Source organism: Scylla paramamosain, chromosome 2, assembly GCF_035594125.1.
Source record: "Scylla paramamosain isolate STU-SP2022 chromosome 2, ASM3559412v1, whole genome shotgun sequence".
Taxonomy (NCBI): domain Eukaryota; kingdom Metazoa; phylum Arthropoda; class Malacostraca; order Decapoda; family Portunidae; genus Scylla; species Scylla paramamosain.
The window spans coordinates 33,771,817-33,786,816 of NC_087152.1; the positions used below are offsets into that span (position 1 = coordinate 33,771,817).

The window sequence follows — 15,000 nt, forward strand, 5'->3', positions numbered from 1 at the left end:
CACACTAGGCACCCAGATTGACTACCACTACCTGAAATTACCTCTTTCTCTCTCTCTCTCTCTCTCTCTCTCTCTCTCTCTCTCTCTCTCTCTCTCTCTCTCTCTCTCTCTCTCTCTCTCTCTCTCTCTCTCTCTCTCTCTCACATCCACCGAACAAAGCACGTATATTATCACCATCATGATCTTCCTCATCTTCTCCTTCTCCCCCTCCTCATTATCACCTTTATCCAACTTGTACCATCTCTGTTCCTTCATTTCTTATCTCTTCCTCTACCTAACTTATCCCGATTCAATTTTCGAATGAATTACTCCTCCTCCTCCTCCTCCTCCTCCTCCTCGGGGCTCCATTCAGTGCTTCAGAACGTGTCGTGGGCTGGAAAGTGGCGTCTCTGTTTGGTCGCTGAAACATTTATGTTCTCATTCTGCTCTTCTTTAAACCCTTGTGTCCTCCACCAGGCCAACTAGCAACGTTATGAATTATACACAACATACTTTCTTCTCTTCTCAGAATTATGCGTACGTACCATTTTCTTTAACACCTTTTATATTAGTCTTCCTCTAGTGTTATGTACTTCCACCTCCGTTTTCTTTCTTTCAATTACGACATGATTTCTGTTATTTTTATATACTATTCTTTCACCATAAAAAAAAAAAAAATTCGCACTTAATGGAAAGGTTGTGAACTGAAATTCGTAAAAAGAAGTAAGTTGAACATTCAGCCTGTGTGTGTGTGTGTGTGTGTGTGTGTGTGTGTGTGAGAGAGCACGAAGTCACGATACACATTTGCATATAGGAATTATGTATATTATGTATACACCTCTATATGTATGAGTGAATGATATAGTACTACGAACGTGTAGTATGTAGGCGTAGATTAATGAATGTATATAGGTATACTTAAATTAATTCGTACAAATATTGTGAAAACATGAATTTAACAGTATTATGATGTTTTCTTTAAACTGGCGCGCGCGCACACACACACACACACACACACACACACACACACACACACACACACACACACACACACACACACACACACACACACACCTAGTTGCCAATTAACCTATAAAGGTATTCCAGTACTGTGTTCACTCACCTGTTTCTGACGTTCTTTTTTTTTTCGACTTCACTTCCAATAGTTTTTTTTATTTTTTATTGCATTTTTGGTCGAAATCTTGTTAGCAGCCCAGTATCTCCCGGCTGTGTATGTGTGTGGCGACGGGACATCTTTCCTGCACAAAAAGAAATATATACGTACAACGTAAAAAAATACCAATAGTTACTCTTTATAGTATTTGTTCTAATAAGTGCGGTTGGTCGCGGCTTGTCGTTCCTTTGTGGTAGCCGTGGTAGCCTGGTTGCGGGGACTCCATCCTCCTGCGTCCTTGTGTTTACTGATAGTCTTAGAGGGTGACGGAATCCCTTTGTTGTGGTTTCTTAAGTATATTCGGTATGGCGGGAATACGCTGTGCTACTGCTGTCTGCCATCTAACCCCAGACTCCCCATTGCGAGAGGTCACTTACCAATTTATCTCGCACACGGAGTGCACCAATCAATTACCAGTAAACCATGAGCCACGTGAAGTTCCTGGCAGCAGAGATGAAAGAGAATGAAAACAAAGCCAAGCGTTTTTATGGGCCTTTGTAAAAATCTATGAAAGGGAAGGTTTTGTTTTGTACAAGTGGGCTGAGGTCAGGTACCGTCAGTTAATCCGTGAGTGTATTACATTTCATTGTAGTAGTAGTACTAGTAGTAGTAGTTCTCCAACTAGCCAAAAACTCCTTCATTAACACAAATTGTGAAAATCTTTCAAGATCTAACTCTCCTCGTGACTTCTGACATCTAGCCAAAAATATCTCCAATAACTTTGCTTCTTCTTTCCCACTTTTATTTCAGCCAGTTGGCACCACTGCTATCACAACTATTTCTAAAGCTGAACTCTTCGCTCAAACCTTTGCTAAAAACTCTACCTTGGACGATTCTGGGCTTGTTCCTCCCTCTCCTCCACTCTCTGCCTACTTCATGCTACCTATTAAAATTCTTCGCACTGATGTTTTCCATGCCCTCGCTGGCCTAAACCCTCGGAAGGCTTATGGACCTGATGGGGTCCCTCCTATTGTCCTCCGAAACTGTGCCTCCGTGCTTGCACCTTGCCTAGTCAAACTCTTTCAGCTCTGTCTGTCAACATCTACCTTTCCTTCTTGTTGGAAGTTTATCTACATTCAGCCTGTTCCTAAAAAAGGTGACCGTTCTAATCCCGCAAACTACAGTTTTATTACTTTAATTACCTGCCTGTCTAAAGTTTTTTTAATCTGTCCTCGACAGGAAGATCTATCTCGACATAACCTTCTTTCTGATCGCCAGTATGGGTTCCAGCAAGGCTACTCTACTGGTGATCTGGCTTTTCCTTACTGAGTCTTGGTCATCCTCTTTTAGAGATTTTGGTGAAACTTTTGCTGTTGTCTTGTATATATCAAAAGCTTTTGATAGAGTCAGGCACAAAGCTTTGATTTCCATACTACCCTCCTACAGCTTCTATCCTTCCCTCTAACTTCATCTCAAGTTTCCTTTCTGACCGTTCTATTGCTGCTGTGGTAGACGGTCACTGTTCTTCTCCAAAATCTATTAACAGTGGTGTTCCTCAGGGTTCTGTCCTGTCGCCCACTCTCTTCTTATTATTCATGAATGACCTTCTAAACCAAACTTCTTGTCCTATCCACTCCTACGCTGATGATACCACCCTCCACTTTCCACGTCTTTTCATAGACGTCCAACCCTTCAGGAAGTAAACATTTCACGCAGGGAAGCCACAGAACGCCTGACTTCTGATCTTTTATAAAATTTCTGACTGGGGCAGAGCAAACTTGGTATTGTTCAATACCTCAAAAGCTCAATTCCTCCATCTATCAACTCGACACAACCTTCCAGACAGCTATCCCCTCTTCTTCAGTGACACTCAACTGTCCCCCTCTTCTACACTGAACATCCTTTGTCTGTCCTTTACCTATAATCTGAACTGGAAACTTCACATCTCATCTCTAGCTAAAACAGCTTCTATGAAGTTAGGTGTTCTGAGACGTCTCCACCAGTTTTTCTCAAACCCCCCAGCAGCTAACTCTGTACAAGGGCCTTATCCGTCCATGTATGGAGTATGCTTCACATGTCTGGGTAGGGGTTCCACTCATACCGCTCTTCTAGACAGGGTAGAATCAATAGCTTTTCATCTCAACTCCTCTCTTCTAACTGACTGTCCTCAGCCTCTATCTCATCGCCGCAATGTTGCATCTCTATCTGTCTTCTACCGCTATTTTCATGCTAACTGCTCTTCTGATCTTGCTAACTGCATGCCTCCCCTCCTCCCGCGGTCTCGCTGCACAAAACTTTCTTCTTTCTCTCACCCCTATTCTGTCCATCTCTCTAATGCAAGAGTTAACCAGTATTCTCAGTCATTCATCCCTTTCTCTGGTAAACTCTGAACTCCCTGCCTGCCTGTGTATTTCCATCTTCCTATGACTTGAATTCCTTCAAGAAGGAAGTTTCAAGACACTTATCCTTCAATTTTTGACTGGGACTGGCATCTCAGTGGGCTTTTTTTTTATTGGATTTTTGTTGCCCTTGACCAGTGTTCCTCCTACATAAAAAAAAGTAGTAGTAGTAGTAGTAGTAGTAGTTGTTGTTGTTGTTGTTTTGTTGTTGTTGTTGTTGTTGTACTAATATATATATACGTAAATGGTACATTTACACACATGCATACGTACATACCAAGTACGTACATACATTGCTACATTTATGTGTTCAAGGATTCTCTCTCTCTCTCTCTCTCTCTCTCTCTCTCTCTCTCTCTCTCTCTCTCTCTCTCTCTCTCTCTCTCTCTCTCTCTCTCTCTCTCATCCCTTCTTTATCTGACTGGTGTTTCCCCATGCGGAACAGTACTGAGCCTTGGGAATTCAATTGAAATTCAGCATTTTTTTTTTCTTTTCCTGGCGCTTATTCCTGTCGATGAAATATCTAAGGAATTCTGTCTTAATGGAGAACTGTCATTTTCGTTATGAAAATGTTGTTGTCCGTTGCGGATCATTAAAAGAAAACCTGAAGCGCTGCAAGGAACTGTTGTTCATGGTGAATGTGAGGGGGAGGAAAAGTAAAAGGAAGAACAAGAGGGAAAGAAAGTTGAGAGGGAGGATGTATGTGTTGAGGAAGATTAACATTGTCACTGCCGGTCTGCAGTTCATTTTACGTCTATGTGAGCTTGTTTATTTGTTCCATCCGTGTGTGTGTGTGTGTGTGTGTGTGTGCCGTCGTTCCATTTCTCACCACTCCTTTCCTCGTATGCACACTCCTCATCAGTTGTGTGACTCTTTCCGTCACTGAATAGAAACTCCTTTCATGCAAAGCAAAAGCAAAGTTAGACCGGACTTCCATATCACACCCTTTCATGTTCTGCTTTGATATTCTTTCTTGAAAGTATTAGGTGTTGAATGATATTTTGACGGATGTACTGAAAAAAGGCTTGTATTATCATCTTCTCTCCATGTGCACATATTTCGTAATTAATGTGCATGTGCATGGGTGACTTTTTTTTTAGATTTAACTTAAAATGATTTAAGTATTTGGATCATTCCCTCAATAAAGTACCATTCTCTCTCTCTCTCTCTCTCTCTCTCTCTCTCTCTCTCTCTCTCTCTCTCTCTCTCTCTCTCTCTCTCTCTCTCTCTCTCTCTCTCTCTCCCAAGGTAATTTGCTAGGACCATAATGGCGTGTATAGGAAAACGTTTCTTGTTATCGCCAGGGTTGATATCATGGGTGTTCTCACGTTTCCTTTGGCAGGTTGCCTTTCAGGAGGGCTGTGGATCAAATTGGTACTTCAGAAGGAGGCGGGACATAAAGAGCTAGGGGAGGAGGTACGAAGGGAAATTAAAAGACTGAAAAAAAAAACGTTGGCAATAGCAATAAGGGTATGTTAAGACATTTTTTTTTCTTTAATTTTGTTCTTTTTATTTTGGCTTGGTGGTTTGTTCGTGCGCTTATCTTTGAGATCATGTTCCATTACAGTTGGAAATATTATACGCAGACGTTCATTACCATTCCAGAGAAATACTTCTATCTGGGGAAACCCGACACACACCGTGGTAAAAGGGAAGTCACATTGAGTTTTTGTTTTTTTTCTGAGAAGCCTGACTAGTTATCAAATTTCGTCAGGTCAATGAGTGAGGTGAGGATCGTGACAAGGCACAGACTGGCTTGTTTCTTAGATTTCCTATTTATTCTGCCCAAATGTTTTTCTTTTCTTTATGTTTGTGTGCGTATTTTTAATTAATAATTATGTTGTGTTTATGAATACCCTTATTTTGTTTTTAATTAATAATTTCATTATGTTAAATATTTGTATGAATACCCGTATTTGTTTGGTAACCAGATCCATCTTTGCTTTTCAATTAAAAATGGAAAACTAGGAATGTCCGCATTTATTGTATGTTTTCTTGTTATTATCAGTGTTTAGGTTAGGTTAGGTTAGGTTCGTGTGTAGGTTAGGTTAAGTTAGGTGTGTATAATGTTACTACAGATGAAGAAAAGGCTGGTTGACTGTTCTACTTCCGCACTAGGTTGTTACCAGAGGCTAGCTCGCAAATTTGAGTTCATTTGTTGTAACAGTGTTGTATGGCTTCGGTTAGAATTAGGAGAAATCTGTACCTTTCCAAGAAACTGCTGTGATCCAACATCGATTTGTTAACACAGACTGTTAGTGGTAGTGTAAAATTTGTTACTTTTAGACAGTTTTATAAAGCAAAAAACAAAGCTAAAATTACTAAAAGGTTTGAACTACTTGATAATTTATTTTGCTGGTACTACATGGAGGGTCTAACAAAATTTAACTCAAACTTGCACTAAAGTAATTTATCAATCCTGAGAAGCCACAACATTCATAAGGATATAAAAAAAAAAAAAAAAAACGTGAGGGAAAAATTCTGTTAGAGGAAGCTACTGCACAACCAATCCGGATGTTGTTCACTAAACAGGAAGGAAAAATAAAAGGAGAAAGAAGGAGACGGTAATTCAGTACGCGTGGTGGACAGAAGAAAAAGGAAAGTATATGAAACAAGATAAAGAGAAAACATGAAAGACCAGAGAGATTAAAATAAAAATTAGAGAAAAATCTCAAAAAAAGAGCTTAGTGTTTGGTATACAGGTGTTTTTTTTTCATCTTCATTTTTTTTTTTTTTTTTCGAGGAATGGAAGGAAGTTGATGTTAGAAGACAGGAAAGTTAGCGCAACATGTATAGTTGCTGGATGATATGATCGTGGTACAATGAAGGATAAGGCAACAGTAAGGAGCAAGACAAGTAAAACGATAAATAACGTTTTTCCATATGCACACGAAGAAATGTAGAAAACAACGGACATTGTATAAAGAAATAAATTAATCAATAAATAAACTAATTAATTAAAATAAAGAAAACTATTGAACAACCTGAAGTAATCTTTGTCAGGATTTTGTGTGGGAGAAAAGTTTACTGTTCTTTAAATCACCAAATAAATAGATCAATAAATAAATATACATAGGTCTCCATTGTAAAATTTAGGTTGAGCGTTGCAAAAGAGCTCAAACTGCTAAGGCATGTTGCTAAACTGGTAATTTTGGTCTTCCAGAGGACAGACGCAGGTATTTTGTGTGAGCAGTTAAGTACTTGGATGCCGAGCCGCAGTGGTGCAAATCCTCAATGGAAAGAAAGTTCAGACAGCAACAAACTTTTAGGTCCTGGCTAGATTGACTGACTGACTTCACTACGCTGCTTTGATAAACACTATTATTAGAGGAAACTGCTACATTAAAGATCAATAGAAAGTCATTTTGCAAAGGTGTGTGTGTGTGTGTGTGTGTGTCATTTATTAATTGGCAAAGTGCCGTGTGTCGTATTGCATTTATTTTCTTAAAATCTGATTTTGCTTTCTGTTATTTCATGCTTTTGGCTGTGTGCGTGCGTGCGTGCGTGCGAGAGAGTCTGTTACTGCAATCTTATTTTTTTTCATCGCTGCAATCTTTTATCTTTATCAATCTTTATCATCTTGATCAGTCTTTCTTTTAATAACAAAGTCAAAGGCATCGTTAATATATATATATATATATATATATATATATATATATATATATATATATATATATATATATATATATATATATATATATATATATATATATATATATCACAGTAGACTCACAAAGATTTTATGATCCCATCTTATTCTGTCTGCTGATTGCATCAATCCTTTTGTGCAGACAAAAGGATGTGCGTGGGAGCATCAACTTTGTTACCAGGTTTGTATGCACACCTTGTTTATGTAAAAGATACCTGTTCGGAGGTGAAAATTTAGCATTTTAAAGTTATAATAGGACTTCAATGAAAAAATAAAACGATCATGACAACTGCAGCCGCTACAACCAAAGCAACAACCACGACAACCAAAATAATGACGACAGTCTAAGGATGCATTTATACCATTGTTCTTAAGCAGCAAAATCACGAGGCAGGCAGGTACGTACTTTGAATCTGGGTATCAAGGGAGGACGTTGCCAGACAGACGAAATTACATATGAATCCCCCTTTACCACTCTTTATACCATTCTTTCTCTTCATAACGCACCCAGCAATCATAGTAACGGCGCTATATTTCTTGATTCAGGTGTCGTCCGTATCTTGGTCATCAAAACATAAAAAAGCCTGCGAGCGGCTACTGACTGTCTCTTTAGTTACCGCAACATAAACGTCCCTTGCAGAATTCAGTAGATGAGAGAGCAGAGCCTGCCAGGCAAGAGCGGACGCGGCTTTAATAACCAATATCCAGCACTAACGATGGCCTCGCTTATGGAACACTTCAAACCCGAACCGGCTTTATTTGGGACAACTAGTGAGTGGCTTACCAACGACATCATTCTAAGGGCGACATGAGACACGCCAAACTCTAGACAGGTGTTCAGGTAACCACTCAATACAAAAACATGATTGCAATATACGTACAAAAAACCCTGAGACCCACATACCGAGCTTGCAATTCTATCCCACTGGCTTTGAACAGCAGTGTAACTCCAATCACTTATTACTGCGCCGTTCACCAACAACTGGGCCATTAAGTGCCACTCACTATTGATCAACAACTAAAAAGAAAAAAAAAAAGCAGAGGTAGGATTTGGGAGCGGTGGACGATGATTAAAGTCCAGGGGTTCAACTCTTGGAAACGAGTCGGAGAGAAAAAAATTTGTAGATTACTAACAAAGGAACCGAGGACGGTCGAGAACACCTCTGGAAAAGCAGCTGCCGTCTTTCCAATCTTTTTTTTTTCTTTAGGTTTTCATTTTTTTAGGTTTTTATTTTATTTTCTTTTTCGAAGTGAATCTTCTGAAAAGACATCGCATTGATAAGGCGGGGTTGGTGGTGGCAGTTGTAGGAGCAAAAGTCGTAAGTAAAGATACATCCACATCACTATTTCTAAGACTTTCTCCCTTTCAATATCACGTCATTAATGAAAATACGCGCCATATGACTGCGATGTTGCGGTACCTTACCCGTTTTACACCACTCACACCCCTCAGAACACACGTAATTATATATATGAGGACGCTGGTCGGGAGAAGTCTACATTGAAGTAGTCTTGATGGCCCTTCGGTGTGGCGCCAGCGGGTGGCGGAGCTCGAGGCACGTGGAAGCGGCTCGAGCATAACGTTGCCCACCTGTAGAAGACACGTTAGCAATTATATTTTCTTTTTAACACCGTGTTTCGTGTGTGTGATGAATCGAGCAATGTGTGTGTGTGTGTGTGTGTGTGTGTGTGTGTGTGTGTGTGTGTGTGTGTGTGTGTGTGTGTGTGTGTGTGTGTGTGTGTGTGTCTCCATAATAGCACACACACAGACACACGCGGTTATAACAATCTACAAATAATAATGAATGTTAAAGATTTGTTCACTACGTCATCACAAAGTTACTTTTGAAGCAACATACTTCTCCTACTTCTCTTTCTCCTCTGAATTCCCCTTTCCTCTTCTGTTTCTCCTCTTCCTGTCTGCCACTGCACCACCGGCAGTCTTGTGCTACGAATGTTTACTGAAGAAAATTTTCAGAATGGTAGAATAAACACACTACAAACATAGCTTTCAACGCTCGTAATGCCCTACTCTGGAAGTCAAATGTTAGCTCTCTCTCTCTCTCTCTCTCTCTCTCTCTCTCTCTCTGTCTCTCTCTCTCTCTCTCTCTCTCTCTCTCTCTCTCTCTCTCTCTCTCTCTCTCTCTCTCTCTCTCTCTGTTGACCCAGGGTAAATACAGTTACTATACTGCTGCTTAGCAGCAACAGAGGCAGTAGACACGTGCCGGTACGATCGAGTCAGTCACAGGGGACGCTGCTGACTTGATGCTGACCCTAACCGGGTCCCCTCTGCCCGTCTCCTTTCATGTTTCAGTAGCGCAGAATACAGTTGCAGCACGCACTTTGAACACACAACCTCTCTTACTAGTAATATTACAGCACACTCACTACTGGCACACATCTCTTACTACCAAAATTATAATCATAGTAGCAAAAAATATAAGTCTCGACTCCACTATCTGTCCCTGGCCAGGTTGCTTTTCGCTGTGGGTGTCTTGATATCTCTTCTAACTTTCTCTGTGTAGTATTCCTGCAATCTTGAGCATCAAGATTGCATCATCAATCTTACTTGCAGTCTCTATACGTCACATCAATTCTTGCAAACTTCAAGTATTTAAAAAAAATATAAAAAAATCCAGGTGGCTGAGGCTAGTGACAGTGGACGCTTTTCTGTTTCCTCTATCCTTAATTTTAATCCAAATCTGGCTGTTGCTTCTATGTGAGGAGCGTTATGACTCGCTCCGCCATCTGGCTAATACTTTATTTTCACTCCCATTAAATTCATCTGCGCTGCATATCCATCATTCAATTCCTCTGTGTGTGCAAAATTATTTTACTTTTTTTACTTTTTAAGTAGGGCACATTCTCATCCCTCTTTCCATGGTTGAAATATCCATACTTGAAGATTTTACTGTTCACTTCCATCTTGGCTGTCATCTTTCAATGACCAAATTGATGAGCAAGCCTTCAACTTTGCTATTGCACATGACCTGGAAAAATCCTCTAATCCTGCAGCATACTATGTCTTTTTGGACTCATCCGATTGCTGCCCTATTTTCGTATTCTGTCACATCGATCCAGTACCGCTTGAGCTCATCAAAGCAGAAAGTTTCTGGCAAGTCTGCTAAATAAGAGGAATTGAGACTACTATTCTTGTTTTCCCTGGAATGAATATTGCCTTTGTGTCAGAGATCCAGCTCTATGTTCAAAGGTCATAACAGAGGATATTAGCTCTGGCATAGGGTTTTTATATTCCACATACTTTCAGCCTTTTCCTTGTGACTTCCGGCATTTACCCCGAACGTTTAATTCTTTCTTTTTCATTCCCCCCGTCTTATTTCATAACGATGGCCTCACTACCATCTAATTTTCTATGACCTTCTGAACTGCTAACAATTCCTCATTGGATGATGCAGGACTTGTTCTACCCTCACCTCCGCCCTTTGGAAATTCTTTGTAATGATATTTTCCATGACCTTGATCCTCAATAAGATTATGGAGTCACTCCTGTTGTTCTCAGTAGCTGTACTTCTGTGCTCGGTCCTTGTCTGGTCAAACTTTTCCGTCTATTAACACTCACCTTTCCTTCTTGTAAAAAAATTTATTTACATTCAGCCTGTTCCTAAGAAATATAACCATTTTTTCCTACCTTTTAAAAATATCCTGAAGAGAAAGATTTTGAGGCACCTACCAGCTCACGATATTCTTTTTTTATCATCATAATGTATTCATAAAAGACGATCCACTGGTAATGTTTTGGCTTTCATTACAGAATTTTGGTAATCTCTTCGTGACACGCTTAAACATTTACTATTGCTTTAGACACATCAAAAGCTCTTGAAAGAGCTGTCTAGAATAAATTTTTATTCTCTACGTTTTCCTTCTCATGGTTTCTGTCTATCTCTCTGCATCTTTATCTCACGCTTCTTTTCTACACAGTTTGTCAATACAGTGTAAGACAAACTCTGTTCTAAACACCGTGTTCCACAGGCATCTCTCCTTTCACCCACACTATTCCTATAAACCATAATCATAAATAGTTTTCACACTCAAACGTATGTTTCTATCCAAACCTTGTATTATTCAGTATCTCAAAAACTCACCTTATCTATTCACTCGCCTTATCCCTCCACACAGCTATCTCTTTTCAGTGATACTCATTTCTCCTCCACGCTTAACGTACTTAGACTATCCTTCACTAAAAATTTCCCTTTTTTTTTTTTTTTTTTTTTTTTTCCTTATTAAAACAACCTCCATGAAGTTAAGTGTTCTTTGCCGGCTTTGCAAGTACTTTTTCCTCTTCCCAGCCGATTATTTCATACAGTGCCCTTATCGGTCCATACATGGAGTGTTACTGTTATATATGTGGAGATTTAACTCATACAACCCTTCTTTCCTCTAACAGGTTGTCTTGTTTCTTGCACACACCGTTACTGTGTCGTATCTCTTACAATCCACCTCCGTTATTACCATGATTACAGCTCTGCGAACTTAAGTGCATACCTCTCTCTCTCCTTTCTTGGCTTCGCTGCACTAACTCTCATTCCTATTCCGTTAACCTTATTAATGCAAAAGTTAACCAGATTCCATTCCGTTTCATTTCTCCTCCTAGTAAGATTTTGGAACTCTTCCTGTTTCAGTATTTTCTCAGCATAAGAGTTGAACTGTTTTAAATGAATACCAAGAAACCTTGGAACATAAATTGGCCGTTCTCTTAGTTCTCTTACTCTTTTTTTTGTTCTTATAGTTTGTTCCCCCCTTGGCTTATAGTGCGAAGGAAGTGTCCAGCTCAATTGATATTGTACAAAATTTCTTCGCACATTTCGTGCCGATGTTGTAGTGTAAGCAAGGTCCATCTAGACTACATGGACCTTGGGTGTAAGTGTTAGTGTCACGCAAGCTTCAAATATTCCAAACCGTTATTGGCTCCCTCCAAAAGTTTGGTTTTGGGAGATTTCTAGGGAGACGGAACTGCTACAAAGAACTGTGCACTGTGTGAAGCATCGTCTGAAAAGATGCTGTGAAAATTAAGATAATTCCGTCCAGTAAAACAAATTATCTTGGATCAGGGCGTGTTTTGTCCAAAAGAACTTTACTTTTAATTAGGCATCAGCTGACTGCTTTACCATTCCTCACAGCAAGAGATATACAGGCAAAAGAAGAAAAAAAAAAACTGATATGAAATGCAACAAAACATAAGCTTGCCATTTTCATTGAAGGCGGATTGTTGCTGTTGTTGTTGTAATTATTATTATTATTATCATTATTATCATTATTATTATTATTATTATTATTACCTTTATTATTATTATTATTATTATTATTATTATTATTATTATTATTATTATTACCTTTATTATTATTATTATTATTATTATTATTATTATTATTATTATTATTATTATTATTACCTTTAATAATAATAATATTATATTATTATTATTATTATTATTATTATTATTATTATTATTATTATATTATTATCATATCAGCATATTAGAATAATGTTAGTATTATATTTAGTAGTGGTTAGTTGAAGTTGTTTTATTGTTGTTGTAACAATTGTACTAAATAGTAGTAGTATGATTGATGGTAATAATCATGGTTGTATTATTTTTAGTAGTAATAGTAGTAGTGATAGTAGTAGTAGTAGTAGTAGTAGTAGTAGTAGTAGTAGTAGTAGTAGTGGTGGTGGTGGTGGTGGTGGTGGTGGTGGTGGTGGTGGCGGCGGCGATCGTAGTTGAGATTGTGATTATAATAACAGCAACAACAGCAAGGTTAGTTGTGGTGGCGGTGGTGGTGGTGGAATGTGTCCTCAATAGAGTATGTAACGTGGTTTCCTTCCAGTCTTTTCAACAAATGTATCGAGTGTAACTTCCATTCGAAGCTCATGAGCAGCTTTTGTTTTTCATGTACTTTGATTCGTAATGTTAAGATTTTTGTTATTTTCTTTATTGTCTTGTTTACTTATGTACCTCAGTTGGATTGTCTATGTTTGTGTGAATAAAGATACAATTAGTAAATCGTAATTTGAAGTTAAAAGAAAAGGAGAAAATAACTAAACAATTTGTTGGAATGGGAAAAGATACATGACCGAAAAGAATATTGTTTAACTGCAGTGAAGGAAAGAAAATAATAACTAAAAAAATCTGAAAAAAAAAAAAATTGTGTAAGAATCACAAAATTTTCGTTGAACATAACGAAAATCACCTGAAAAAAAAATGGTATGAAGAAAAGAAATACGAAAAAGTACTGTAGGTGAAGATGGTGGAAATTTTATGCATCGAAGCAAGAAAGTATATTGGTCTATAGTTGCTGAATAAAGAGAAAGAATCCACAATCTCCTTAGCACCGTGTTGAGTTGTTCCCATCTTCCTTCCTGTATTCTTTTCCTTCTCCTCCATCGCCACATCTGTCGCCTTCCTCGTTTTGTGTCCTTTCATTCTCGTCTTAACCTCTTTTATACACCTTATCCTTGTCTTCATCTTTATCCTTTCTGCCATTCTTCCTCTCCTTTCATCATTATTATTTCCTGTTTTCCTCTCTTTATAGTAGCTTTTCTCGTTTCTTCTCTTCTCCCGTTGTTTATAACCTTTGTTGCCCTTTTTTCTTGTATATAATTTTCTAATCTTTCTTTTTTTTAATACCCCTGTTATTCTCTCTCTGGTCTCCTGTATATTTTCATTTTTCCTCTTTCTAATTCTCTTTTACAGTTTAGTCTTTTCCATTTCATTATATTCTTTTCCATTTCATTGTATCCTCTCTCCTTACTCACCTCACCCCACCATTTTTTATTCCTTATTTGCCACTATCCTGTGTGCCTTTCTTTGCCTTCAGTCTTTTTTTTTTTTTTACTTCGAATTTTCTAGCTTTGTTCTCTTCACACTATTTTTTTTCCTTCTTCCTTCAATTCACGAAGACTGAAAGTTTGACCGCTTGATCCTAACTCGCGGCAGATACTCGACAAGACAAGCCACACTCGATCTTAATTCGCGGCAGATACTCGACAAGACAAGCCACACTCGCTCGCAAGACAGACAACCAGCGTCGTAATGACCTTGTTAGTCGCCATAACTCGATTCCAGCTTCTCCGTTTTCTCTCACACCCTTCCCTTCATCACTTCTACCCTTAGCAATCTCCCTTAATCTTCCCTTATCCATCCTCCATCCCATATCCATTCCTTCCCTCATTTATCCTTTTGTTCTCTTCCTCTCCGTTCAGTCTCTCCTTTCTCTTTTCTCCTCTCAGACCCTTCAGACGTAATTCTCAGGAGGTAAAGGAACTTGCTGCACATTTCTTCCTTAAGTATTTTCTCACTCACCCAGTTTCCATGACGTTCTTCCCTTCTCCTCCTCTGGGTACTCTCTCTCTCTCTCTCTCTCTCTCTCTCTCTCTCTCTCTCTCTCTCTCTCTCTCTCTCTCTCTCTCTCTCTCTCTCTCTCTCTCTTCCTTTCAGACATCTCTACTTCTATTCTTTGAAGCCAGAACTTGTTTCGCACTAATTCCCAGCGCAGCAACAGATCTAATGAGCAATTGACACCTAATTAGGAACAGGTGACGGCCAGGAAATGGCCTGGCCTAGTTATCTTTATTAATGTGGCGACGATAGCAGGCGGCGGAAGGTGGCGGTGGTGGTAATGGTGGTTGGTGGTAATGATTATTTCGAGGAAGGAAATTAACACTAAGAATTAATTTACGAAGAAAATGTACCGTTCTTTGCCTGTAAATTGTCGACCATTATCATCATCATCATCATTATCATAGTGCGTATCATTTTGACAGCCATCATCGTAGCTATCATCGTCATCATCCACGAACCTCCTCCTCCTCTCTCACGTACCAAAGCATCCTATTACAT

The 15,000-nt window shown here is 38.9% G+C and overlaps 2 long non-coding RNA genes across 2 annotated transcripts in view; one reads left to right on the top strand and one right to left on the bottom strand.

The window, feature by feature from the left end:
- The window catches only part of LOC135113829 (uncharacterized), a 222,729-nt gene that overhangs the window by 201,886 nt on the left and 5,843 nt on the right, over positions 1–15,000 (top strand). The window lies entirely within an intron of this gene.
- LOC135113833 (uncharacterized) overlaps positions 7,262–15,000 on the bottom strand; it is a 31,103-nt gene continuing 23,364 nt past the window's right edge. The window contains exon 3 of the long non-coding RNA XR_010275095.1: positions 7,262–8,732. This is a non-coding gene — a long non-coding RNA (uncharacterized LOC135113833). The remainder of the gene's footprint in view (positions 8,733–15,000) is intronic.